We start from the raw sequence: 13,976 nt of genomic DNA, 5'->3' as shown, positions 1-13,976 counted from the left end.
TATTACAAAAAAATATGTTGTTATGACAGGAATAACGAAGAATGTTGTACCTGTTTTCAATGTCGGGCGGTACTGTACCCTCTCAAAGTAATAAAATGAGCTCTTACATGGAAAGTAACCGTTTCCGGACACATGTCCACATAACATATTTTCTTTCTTTGTGTGTGAGGAATGTTTCCTGAAAGTTTGGCCGTACCTTTTTGTAACATCCTGTACTCTAGAACTGACATCTGATTACATTTCCACGCAATTTGGGTGCATAGATCCTGAGGAATCAGTACCCAGTGCCTTGATACGCCTGTGCATTGAGCCAAACAGAGCTTGGATGGCGTGTACAGGTACAGCTGCCCATGCAGTTTCAACACGATACCACAGTTCATCTAGAGTAGTGACTGGCGTATTGTGACGAGCCAGTTGCTCGACCACCATTGACCAGACGTTTCATTTGGTGAGAGATCTGGAGAATGTGCTGGCCAGGGCAGCAGTCGAACATTTTCTGTATCCAGAAAGGTCCGTACAGGACGTGCTACATGCGGTCGTGCATTATCCTGCTGAAATTTAGGGTTTTTCAGGGATCGAATGAAGGGTAGAGCCACGGGTCGTAACACATCTGAAATGTAACGTCCACTGTTCAAAGTGCCGTCAGTGCGAACAAGAGGTGACCAAGACGTGTAACCAATGGTACCCCATAACATCACGCCGAGTGATAACGCCTGTATGACGATGACGAGTACACGCTTCCAATGTGCGTTCACCGCGATGTCGCTAAACACGGATGCAGCCATCATGATGCTGTAAGCAGAACCTGGATTCATCCGAAAAAATGACGTTTTGCCATTCGTGCAACTAGGTTCGTCGTTGAGAACACCATCGCAGGCGCTCCTGTCTGTGATGCAGCGTCAAGGGTAACCGCTGCCACGGTCTCTGAGCTGATAGTCCATGCTGCTGCAAACGTCGTCGAACTGTTCGTGCAGATGGTTGTTGTCTTGTAAACGCCCCCATCTGTTGACTCAGGGATCGAGACGTGGCTGCGCGATCCGTTTCAGCCATGCGGATAAGATGCCCGTCATGTCGACTGCTAGTGATACGAGGCCGTTGGGATCCAGCACGGAGTTCCGTATTACCCTCCTGAACCCACCAATTCCATATTCTGCTAACAGTCATTGGATCTCGACCAACGCGAGCAGCAATGTCGCGATACGATAAACCGCAATCGCGATAGGCTACAATCCGCCCTTTTCCAAAGTCGGAAACGTGATGGTACGCATTTCTCTTCCTTACACGAGGCATTACAACAACGTTTCACCAGGCAACACCGGTCAACTGCTGTTTGTGTATGAGAAATCGGTTGGAAACTTTCCTCATGTCAGGACGTTTTAGGTGTCGCCACCGGCAGCAGCCTTGTGTGAATGCTCTGAAAAGCTAATCATTTGCATATCAGATCATCCTCTTCCTGTCGGTTAAATTTCGCGTCTGTCGCACGCCACTTTCGTGGTGTAGCTATTTTGATGGCCAGTAGTGTAGATGCACCGTGCTTGTGTCTGACTAGCAGTCATTCCTCGCCAGATGACGCTGCTCTCGCCTGGACGGGTTTATATCGATAGTAGGTCGGTAGTAATAATGTTTTAGCTGATCAGTGCATGCAGCCTTTATAGAAAAACATTTCCCCGCTGCAATGCTGACGATACCCTCGCTTCTGACGAACACCCGTCGTCCAGGACATCGTATTAGGTCCTCTCCCTTGGATCCATTCACATATGTGGCAAACTATTCCATGTCCCCATACCTTCGTTAGCATTCTGAAGTGAGGCACCGTGCCAAAAAGTTTCCGGAAATCTGGGAATGTATAATCTGCCTGTTACCCTCACCCATGACTGCAAGACATCGTACAAAAAAATGGTAAGTTGAGTTTTGCACGAGCGATACTTTCTAAATCCGTACTTGTATGTGGACAGAAATTTTCTGTTTGAAGGAAATTTACTGTAGTCGAACTTAGAATATGCTTACGAATTCTGCAGCAAAGTGTGTTAATACTTTGGGAATTTCATAAGCAGGCTTTCGCGGGATAGCTGGCGTCTGTCTTCAAACGTTTGCTAGTTCATGATTTTCAACGATGCTGTGGTGTAAATGAAACCTGTGATCATCCGTGCTGCCTTTTTCTGCGTACGTCCAATATCCCGTGTTATTCCCGTGTCGCATTTTGTATGGATCGTACACATGCTTCTCTGGGTTTACATATGAGGACATGAATCAGCAGCATTTATACCTCAGATCTACTTTCACCATTGGCCTGCTACAACCGTCAGCACAATGTGTGACATTTTCTATGCTTGTGGTTGATGAAAAATTAATTTCTGAGCTCCTATTCCATTATGCCACACATCCAACTTTTGGATTTGATCAATAATACATGAGAGAATTAAAATGGTTTCAGTTCATTCTGAGGTTCTGGTCCCAGGGTTCACTTGCATGTTCTATGTGACACGTAAATATTAATAAGCCAAACCATGTGCCCATTTAACAATATTTTTACATAAACACAATTCACGAAAGGATGTACAGCAACAAGAGACATCGGGCATGTTTGGCATAGTTGCCAATCTATATTGCATTATAAAGTATTATAGATAGGTCTGCACGACGTACCACAACATCAACTCACTTTGATTTGCCTTTTGGCACCTCTCTAAAATTTATTCCGTATCCCCGCCAATTTAGAAGGTTTTTGGAAATTTGTGGTAAGGTCTTATGGGACCAAACTGCTGAGCTCATCGGTCCCTAGGCTTACGCACTGCTTAATCAAACAAACTAACTTACGCTAAGGACAACACACACATCCATGCCCGAGGGAGGAGTCGAATCTCCGACGGGGGGAGGCGCGCGGACCGTGACAAGGTGGCATAGACCGTGCGGTTACCCGGCGCGGCGTTTAGAAGACGTGAGGTCAAAAAAGAAGTATAAATATGTTCTTCGTAGTAGAATTACGCTGCCCAGTGCACGGCGCTATTTTAATTGTATTAGCATAAACTCAAACGAGTTTTTCCACTGCTTGTCGGCCGGAGTGGCCGTGCGGTTCTAGGCACTACAATCTGGAGCCGGGCGACCGGTATGGTCGCAGGTTCGAATCCTGCCTCGGGCATGGATGTGTGTGATGCCATTAGGTTAGTTAGATTTAACTAGTTCTAAGTTCTAGGCAACTGATGACCTCAGAAGTTAAGTCGCATAGTGCCCAGAGCCATTTTTCCACTGCTTACTAAATTTGTCGGAATGTAATTTAACGTCAGAGCAACCATACCTGAGTCTTAACAAAATAAAATACAAGCAATTTTTACGAAACTTAAAACGACTCCGAAGTTCTGTGTAAAATATCACATCTTAAAGTAGTATTCGTGCTGATCCAAAACTAAAAATGTGTGTGAAATCTTATGGGACTTATTTGCTAAGGTCATCAGTCCCTAAGCTTACACACTACTCAACCTAAATCATCCTAAGGACAAACACACACACCCATGCCCGAGGGAGGACTCGAACCTCCGCCGGGACCAGCCGCACAGTCCATGACTGCAGCGCCTTACACCGCTCGGCTAAACCCGCGCGGTACTAGTCATAGATTTTGCAACTGTGTTATATTTCCGAAGATAAGAATCTAATATTATGATTAATATTTTAATAATATTGGTTGAGGTGGTGCGTTTGGGCTACAATCGCTTGTGTTAAACATTCTGTTCTGACTTCGAACATCAGAAAAATGAGCATTACTCTCGAAAACGGTCGGTTAATTGAATTTTAATACCGTACCACAATTTCCTTTGCTAACACGAAATGCAATTTTGGAATGAGCCAAATTACTAGGTTCCCAACGAAACCTGTTCCCTGTTATGGCCTTGAGTTGTTACAGAGCTGGAATTCATGGTAACAAAATATGAGCCGAAAAATATAACTAGTTTCACTATTATAAAAATGGATTTGTTACCTCTTAAAATGCTTTTTCAGAAGGATCGCATGGTGTTTATGGAATCACAAAGCAATCGGCAAGATTGTTCTGTTGTTATAAACATATCTTATACACACAACACTTCAATTTAAATTGCGTAAATTTATGTCAAGATAAAAGAGTTTGTTGCTGGGTGTCGCGATCGACTTTGCTTCATACAACGGATAACCGATATAGAAATTATATCTCAGGTGGTGGCGTGAAGTTCGGCCGTCAGCGGCGACTACGCGTATGGCAGGGCCTAACCTGCTCCGCGACCATCTGGCCCTTCAGGTTGAGGGGAGAGGGGAGCTAGAGTTGCCCCCTTCCCCCCTCCCCCCTGCCCCCCTGAGCTGAGACCGTAATCCCATTTCAGGCTCGCACGCGCGCGCTCGCGGTGCGTGCCGCTTCCACACACTCCCCTGCGCTACGCACTCGCCGGCTGTGAATGGAGGCGAGCGTAGCCAGATTGGGCATGCCGCGCTAGCTGGCTGGCTGGCGCCCCTCTCTTGCGTTTCGGCAACCGCCGCAGGGCCACCGTCAGGCGCCAAGGCTGCCCTGTCTAGCGTTCACTGCTCCCTACCTTCTTCTCTCATTAAGGCTTCCGTAGAACCACTTATTATGAAACTTCCTGGCAGATTAAAGCTGTGTCCCATACCGAGACTCGAACTCAGGACCTTTGCATTTCGCGGACAAATGCTCTATCGGAAGTAAAGCTGTGAGTCGCGCTAGGGAGCTCAGCTTGTAGAGCACTTGTCTGTGAAAGGCAGAGGTCCCAAGTTCGAGTCTCAATCCGACAAACCTTTTTAATCTGCCAGGAAGTATCATATCAGCGCCCACTCCTCTGCAGAGAGAAAATCTCATTCTGTCTCACCGAGCGAGGTGGCGCAGTGGTTAGCACACTCGACTCGCATTCGGGAGGACGACGGTTCAATGCCGCGTCCGGCCATCCTGATTTAGGTTTTCCGTGATTTCTCTAAATCGCTCCAGGCAAATGCCAGGATGGTTCCTTTGAAAGGACACGGCCAACTTCCTTCCCCGTCCTTCCCTAATCCGATGAGACCGATGACCTCGCTCTTTGGTCTCTTCTCCCAAAGAATCCAATCCAAATCATTCTGTCTCCGTATTATTTTGCGTTTTGTCTCTTCCTACAAAAACATCTTCATCTGTTCCTATTCCTCTGTCTCACTCTTTCTCTTTTTTTCCACCGGTGACTCTTTCCTTGTCCGCCACTGATCTCTATCACACTGACAGGTTAGTTGCTTACGCAGTTTTCCTACCCTTCCAACTTTATCTCCAATTCGAACTAACATTTCCTGAGTTGAAGAACCCACCTGATTCCTGTTTTTCCCCTTGTAATACCCACTTTCTCCCTCCCTCTTTCGTCTTTCTGTCCATTCTGATCATGTGCACCATTAATCTTGCCTTTTTCAATTTGATTTATTCTGATATTGCTCTCATCCTGCGGTACAATTCTCACCTATGCCTTAGAATGCATCTTCCACAACATACACTCCTGGAAATTGAAATAAGAACACCGTGAATTCATTGTCCCAGGAAGGGGAAACTTTATTGACACATTCCTGGGGTCAGATACATCACATGATCACACTGACAGAACCACAGGCACATAGACACAGGCGACAGAGCATGCACAATGTCGGCACTAGTACAGTGTATATCCACCTTTCGCAGCAATGCAGGCTGCTATTCTCCCATGGAGACGATCGTAGAGATGCTGGATGTAGTCCTGTGGAACGGCTTGCCATGCCATTTCCACCTGGCGCCTCAGTTGGACCAGCGTTCGTGCTGGACGTGCAGACCGCGTGAGACGACGCTTCATCCAGTCCCAAACATACTCAATGGGTGACAGATCCGGAGATCTTGCTAGCCAGGGTAGTTGACTTACACCTTCTAGAGCACGTTGGGTGGCACGGGATACATGCGGACGTGCATTGTCCTGTTGGAACAGCAAGTTCCCTTGCCGGTCTAGGAATGGTAGAACCATGGGTTCGATGACGGTTTGGATGTACCGTGCACTATTCAGTGTCCCCTCGACGATCACCAGTGGTGTACGGCCAGTGTAGGAGATCGCTCCCCACACCATGATGCCGGGTGTTGGCCCTGTGTGCCTCGGTCGTATGCAGTCCTGATTGTGGCGCTCACCTGCACGGCGCCAAACACGCATACGACCATCATTGGCACCAAGGCAGAAGCGACTCTCATCGCTGAAGACGACACGTCTCCATTCGTCCCTCCATTCACGCCTGTCGCGACACCACTGGAGGCGGGCTGCACGATGTTGGGGCGTGAGCGGAAGACGGCCTAACGGTGTGCGGGACCGTAGCCCAGCTTCATGGAGACGGTTGCGAATGGTCCTCGCCGATACCCCAGGAGCAACAGTGTCCCTAATTTGCTGGGAAGTGGCGGTGCGGTCCCCTACGGCACTGCGTAGGATCCTACGGTCTTGGCGTGCATCCGTGGTTCGCTGCGGTCCGGTCCCAGGTCGACGGGCACGTGCACCTTCCGCCGACCACTGGCGACAACATCGATGTACTGTGGAGACCTCACGCCCCACGTGTTGAGCAATTCGGCGGTACGTCCACCCGGCCTCCCGCATGCCCACTATACGCCCTCGCTCAAGTCCGTCAACTGCACATACGGTTCACGTCCACGCTGTCGCGGCATGCTACCAGTGTTAAAGACTGCGATGGAGCTCCGTATGCCACGGCAAACTGGCTGACACTGACGGCGGCGGTGCTCAAATGCTGCGCAGCTAGCGCCATTCGACGGCCAACACCGCGGTTCCTGGTGTGTCCGCTGTGCCGTGCGTGTGATCATTGCTTGTACAGCCCTCTCGCAGTGTCCGGAGCAAGTATGGTGGGTCTGACACACCGGTGTCAATGTGTTCTTTTTTCCATTTCCAGGAGTGTATTTTAGGGATCAGTATTTTTCTTTATGTTTTCTAAAAAAATGGTTCAAATGGCTCTGAGCACTATGGGATTTAACATCTGAGGTCATCAGTCCCCTAGAACTTAGAACTACTTAAACCTAACTATCCTAAGGACATCACACGGCAGGATTCAAACCTCCGACCTTCTAGACTGAAGCGCCTAGAACCGTTGGGCCACGCCGGCCGGCTACTGTGCACGACGTTCACTGTAGTTCTAAAATTACTTCTGGAGTGTCCATACTTCTAAACCAAGCTGCTCCTCTCCTAATGCACTTCCAATTTTTCCTTTCATTCTTTGATAAAGTGCTATTATGAGTAATTTTCACATATATAACATTAGGCTGATTGTGTGGTAATTTTCATTTTTATCTGCTGTTGACATCTTTGGAAGCGTAATAATTACATTATTTTCCAGATACGGTTATGCTCCTGCAGTTACGTAACTTTCCTTTGCAAACCTTTATAGGTTCCTGATGCACCCAACAATTCCACTGCGATTTCTTTCGTATCTAGACATTTGCTTCTTCTGAGTTTGGGCAAACCGTTTTGAAATTCAGAGAAGTATATTTTGCCTGTCATATTATCTTCTAGCATCGTGTCCTCATTTTCAACTGGCCAGAATTCTCTTGAACAACTGTAATGTTTCTCCAAGTATTATTTCCATATTCTCGCCTTATTTACAAATTAAATTGTTCATCTCCTTATTCTGTGTTCCCTAAAGTTGCTTTTGATTACTCTTTCTGTCACTATTTTCCAGTTTTTTGTCTATGAGGGGCGTTCAATAAGGAATGCTCCACTTTTTTTCTGAAAGCATGTTGGTTTTAATCGGTATTGCAGTACATCATATTATTCCCCACTCTTCCCGCTACAAAACGCTATGTTTCAGCACAATCTCTGTTCAGTGTGATGGCCCTGTGGCACCTTGCTGCGGAGCCTCTATGACCGCACGATACAACTTATAGGTCGACGTCGCACAAGAAAGATATGGCACGCATAGGGTCGGGAAACATGTCCATTATGCTTACCGTAAGAGAAAAAAACGGACAACGACCGTCATCGAACAAGGTGTTCGAAATTACGACCCCGGACCACGTCTCGCGCTAATGGAAGATCTGATGTTCTGGAAAACACCGCGCGTATCCCGGACGCAGCTGCCACAGTGCGTGCAACAGGTTCCTCAAGACTGTTAGCAGGGGTTTCGTACACCAGTGTCTTGACGTGTCTCCGGAGGAAGCTGATCGTGTGCTCTCTTTCTTGGTGTTTTGTGCCGTCACTGCCGCGCCAGGAATTCGTTTCCGACCACGCTTTGCTATGATACTTTTCATCGCATAGGTGTAGTCTGTCTCTCCTGAAAATTTGGGACTGCCTTACTGAAACACCCTGTATACAGAGTCATAAATTGTTTAAATTGAATCTCAATGTGGACAAGTGTAATGTGCTGCGAATACACTGAAAGAAAGATCCTTTATCATTTAGCTACAATATAGCAGGTCAGCAACTGGAAACAGTTAATTGCATAAATTATCTGGGAGTAGGCATTAGGAGTGATTTAAAATGGAATTACCATATAAAACTAATCGTCGGTAAAGCGGATGCCATACTGAGGTTTATTGGAAGAATCCTAAGGCAATGCAGTCCGAAAACAAAGGAAGTAGGTTACAGTACACTTGTTCGCCCACTGCTTAAATACTGCTCAGCAGTGTGGGATCCGTACCAGATAGGGTTGACAGAAGAGATAGAGAAGATCCAACGCAGAGCAGCGCGCTTCGTTACAGGCTCATTTAGTAATCGCGAAAGCGTTACGGAGATAATAGATAAACTCCAGTGGAAGACTCTGCAGGAGAGACGCTCAGTAGCTCGGTACGGGCTTCTGTTGAAGTTCCGAGAACATACCTTCACCGAGGAGGCGAGCAGTTCAAAAATGGTTCAAATGGCTCTGAGCACTATGGGACTTAACATCTATGGTCATCAGTCCCCTAGAACTTAGAACTACTTAAACCTAACTAATCTAATGACAGCACACAATACCCAGCCATCACGAGGCAGAGAAAATCCCTGACCCCGCCGCCGGCCGCTGGTGGCTGAGCGGTTCTGGCGCTACAGTCTGGATCCGCGCGACCGCTACGGTCGCAGGTTCGAATCCTGCCTCGGGCATGGATGTGTGTGTTGTCCTTAGGTTAGTTAGGTTTAAGTAGTTCTAAGTTATAGGGGACTTATGACCTCAGCAGTTGAGTCCCATAGCGCTCAGAGCCATTTGTACCTGACCCCGCCGGGAATCGAACACGGGAACCCGGGCGTGGGAAGCGAGAACGCTACCGCACGACCCCGAGATGCGGGCAGTCGAGCAGTATATTGCTCCCTACTGCGTATATCTCGCGAAGAGACCATGAGTATAAAACCAGAGAGATTAGAGCCCACACAGAGGCATACCGACAATCCTTCTTTCCACGAACAATACGAGACTGGAATAGAAGGGAGAACCGATAGAGGTACTCAAGGTACCCTCCGCCACACACCGTCAGGTGGCTTGCGGAGTATGGATGTAGATGTAAATATATTTTGAGAGCAACTTTATTTCATAATAACTACCATTATCCAGATGGTTACGTTTCAGACTCCACATGTAATTCTAATCCAAGTCATACCGACGCGCAAACTCCCAGATAACGGACAATCAGATGCGTACCAAACGCTGTGTATCGACAGAGTATCAACATAAATTCTGATACAGTTTGTGCTATGCGCTCTCGTTCAGGAGAGCGTGTATAAACGGTAAGCAGTAAGTAACACCTGACGTACAGAGCACAGGAAAAGCATAACTGTGAGCGTCTGTCGTGTCAGAGCTCCAGAAATTGTTATTGTTATCATTGTTAATACTTGCACATGTGTAATCCCTCTGTTTTTTTATTCTTCTACTGCCATTGTTTATGTTTATTCTGTGAAACTACAAATGTACTTAATAGGTTTACTACCTTCAAATAAACGAAGTGAAAGCGAACTGCCAACGGAACATTGGTACCATGCGGTGCATTTGACCTGCGGTCGTCGCACGGTGGCGCTGGCAGTAGTCCACATACGCAGAGGTGTGTTGGTGCATGTCAGAGTACGGTGCAGCGAGTAAGTGTGCAGACGTTTTCAGACGTGCTAATGGTGACTGTGTGTTGCAAATGGCTCAGAGAACACATATTGATGACGTTATGAGGTGTAGAATACTAGGGCTCCTGGAGACTGGTCAAACACAACAGGTCGTAGCACGGGCCCTCCGTGTGATCTCACAATTATGGCAACGATTCCAGCAGACAGGAAACGTCTCCGGGTGCAACAGTACGGGACGTCCACAGTGTACAACACCACAAGAAGACCGATATCTCACCATCAGTGCCCGCAGACGGCCACGGAGTACTGCAGGTAGCCTTGCTCGGGGCCTTACTGCAGCCACTGGAAGAGTTGTCTCCAGACACACAGTCTACAGACGACCGAACAGACACGGTTTATTCGCCCGGAGACCTGCAAGGTGCATTTCACTGACCCCTGGTCACAGGAGAGCCCGTAAAGCCTGGTGTCAAGAACACATTACATGGTCATTGGAACAGTGGTCCCAGGTTACGTTCACGGACGAGTCCAGGTGTAGTCTGAACAGTGATTCTCACCGGGTTTTCATCTGACGCAAACCAGGAACCAGATACCAACTCCTTAATATCCTTGAAAGGGGCCTGTATGGAGGCCGTAGTTTGATGGTGTGGGGTGGGATTATGATTGGTGGACGTACACCCCTGCATGCCTTTGACAGAGGAACTGTAACAGGTCAGGTGTATCGGGACGTCATTTTGCACCAGGATGTACGCCTTTTCGGGGGTGCGGTGGGTCCCACATTCCTCCTGAGGGATGATAACGCACGTCCCCACCGAGCTGCCATCGTGGAGGAGTACCTTGAAACAGAAGATATCAGGCGAATGGAGCGGCCTGCCTGTTCTCCAGATCTAAACCCCATCGAGTACGTCTTTGATGTTCTCGGTCGACGTATCGCTGCACGTCTTCAAACCCCTACCACACTTTAGGAGCTCCCACAGGCACTGGTGCAAGAATGGGAGGCTACACCCCAGCCGCTGCCCGACCACCTGATCCAGAGTATGCCAACCCGTTGTGCGGTCTGTGTACGTGTGCATGGTGATCATATCCCATACTGATGTCGGGGTACATGCGCAAGAAACAGTGGCGTTTTGTAGCACTTGTGTTCAAAACGGTTTTCTCACCTTATCACCAATACTGTGGACTCATAGATCTGTGTCGTGTGAGTTACCTATGTGCCTATGCTATTAGTGCCAGTTTTGTGTAGTGGCACGTTGTGTGGCACCAAATTCTGCAATTATCCTTAATTTATGAGCATGAGTGTATATCGAAGTTTAACTTGATACTCTGTCGATACCTATCTGACCATTTGACATCTGTGGGTTTGGCTGTGTGACACAACTCATAACCACATCGTTAATTCTTTCAGTATCGTCTGGTAGATGAGTCGCTACGATTTAACTTAATATCATTGTGGAATTTCTTGATGGTCTGCCCTTGCTACATATTAGTAATGCCAGAGACCATTTTCTGTTTCCATCAGTGGACCATGTATAAGTAGGCTGTTTAGGTTTTTTATGTTGGTAACGCCATGTAGCGCTCTATATGAAAATCACAGACTGCACACAGCACAGCCAGTGATTTTCGTATAGAGCGCCACATGGCGTTCCCAACATAAAAACCTAAACAGCCCACTTACATATTTTCTAAGGGGACGTTTCATAGGAGGTGCTGTTGCAGTTCACAATTTTTTTTTCCAGACATCCTCTGCGTCTACTCTGAAAGCATGTGGGTGCGATATTACATGCCCGAACAGCCCAGCGGTTGCACCACGAGAGGCGACAGCCCCCGCGCCTACAGATAATGGAGCTTCCCACGGGCAGCGAAACACGCCGCTAACAACCAGCTAACTGCCTGGCGCATCCATCACGCCTCCAGACACACCACCGGAAATAAATCTGCTTCCTTATCTAAGTCTCGTTCTCTCTCACTCCCCCCAACTATACCCTACTTCGCGCCGGTTTCCACAACAAAGAAATGCAGCAGACGCCGAAGTATTTCCTCCGAATTAACCGCAAGACAACCGCTGCGGGCACATTCAAAGTTAATAAAGTTTCCCAGACCCGCGAAAGAACCCCTTATCACAACACCCCCTCACCAACGCAGCACAGTCCATTATAACTTAACGCGGCCAGACTACTACAGAAGAGTTTCCGAATACAGGGAGGGATTTGGTTTGAAGTACGGAGAAGTACAAACGGAATACCTGAACAGGTTGACTATTTTCTAGCAGGAGTAAATCATTATGTCTATCTTAATGGGGAGGCTTCGCCAAAAGCGAAGGTAGCGCTTGGCTTTCCTCTATATCGTATGCTAGGGCCGCTACTGTTTTCCACACGCGGGGCAGTGAAAATAAAACGGGCGTTAGATAGAGATCCAGGGCACATTTATCTGACAAACGTTTATCGTCTTCGAACGCTGTAGGGTTCATGTGATAATGTTTCCAGCATCAGCAGACGAAACGTTTGCTCTAGGCAACGGCCTAGTGCCCTCTAGAAAAGCACCAAGGATGCAAATACCAACAGTGGAAGCCTGCATGGTTAGGAGCGAGACCCACCGCTGGAAACCGCAGAATGCCGCTCATGGTTCCAGACCCTATCTGTACCCCACGCATGTCAGAGCCGTCTGTGGTACCATGTCAGCAACAAACAATGCGTGCCAAATCAACAGCTCAACCAAACTTCTAACAATATATAACACTCTGTGTGTAACCTCTGACCAGATTTCTGCTGTTGTAACCCGCCTGTTCAAAATGGTTAAAATGGCTCTGACCACAATGGGACTTAACTTCTAAGGTCATCAGTCCCCTAGAACTTAGAACTACTTAAACCTAACTAACCTAAGGACATCACATACATCCATGCCCGAGGCAGGATTCGAACCTGCGACCGTAGCGGTCGCGCGGTTCCAGACTGAAGCGCCTAGAACCGGGCGCTCCCAGCGGCCGGCCGTATCTGTTACATTTAACCCTAAAACAAAGCAGTCACACGTTTATTAAAACTGCAGGCCGGCACGTATAATGTTCATTTCTTACATTTGACAGACTGAATGTATTCCAGAAAAAACGAACAAAATTTCCTTTCACAATATTCACCACAGTTTATTTTTCAAACGAAATATTGTTTTAATGCAAGAACTAGATCGGCGAACATCATGTGATTGGTTAACCTTAAGCAAAGCTACGGAAATTATTCAGAGTGTTTCAAGCATACTTCTAAGCTGAACTTCTGTAATCACGAACTAACGGTATTTGTAATTGCAGATGAAAGTAAAAAGTGCCACACAATTGATAGAAATTTAGACAGAGTCGCCTAACCCAAAATTATCCCGAGTCAAAACGCTGAACCATGTTTTCAAGTTCTTTTCGATCGATGCTAATGACGTATTTAAAAGTCCCAACCAACATTTCACGCCACGTGAATTTCTTCATGTACGAACAAGCTAAAATCAACTCAGTGTTCCTCGCGAGCATTACAGGCAAAACTTTTACAAGTCCTGATCAAATACTTACAAAATACTTCGATTACACACACGACTATCTCCACTACATCAGAGCCAAAATCTAAGTTTGTCGCTTAAAAATGGTTGCTGATACTCATAGGCTGGCACTGACTTTGAGTCAAACTCAAATGTTTCCGACCTTCGAAAACATACATAAAGTATAAATTTAGTGTTATATAGACGTATTACATGTGAATTTACACGTAAACTTCATCAGCTATTAGTTTTTGTATAGCTTTGATTGTTTTCACAAAAATGTGTTATCGCTATTATGGGGTCGTTATATTAGTAAGTAATATTGAAGAATTAAACTAACTACAGTCACTACGTTACTTCTATTTACTAATGCTGCCGCTACTTTTACTGTTACATGTTTTTTCTGCCAGAAAATTCACGTTTTCATGTGCGGAATATCCATTC

Source organism: Schistocerca serialis, chromosome 12 (assembly GCF_023864345.2).
Source record: "Schistocerca serialis cubense isolate TAMUIC-IGC-003099 chromosome 12, iqSchSeri2.2, whole genome shotgun sequence".
Lineage (NCBI taxonomy): Eukaryota > Metazoa > Arthropoda > Insecta > Orthoptera > Acrididae > Schistocerca > Schistocerca serialis.
The sequence above is the reverse complement of the archived record's forward strand: the minus strand, read 5'-3'. Positions refer to the sequence as shown.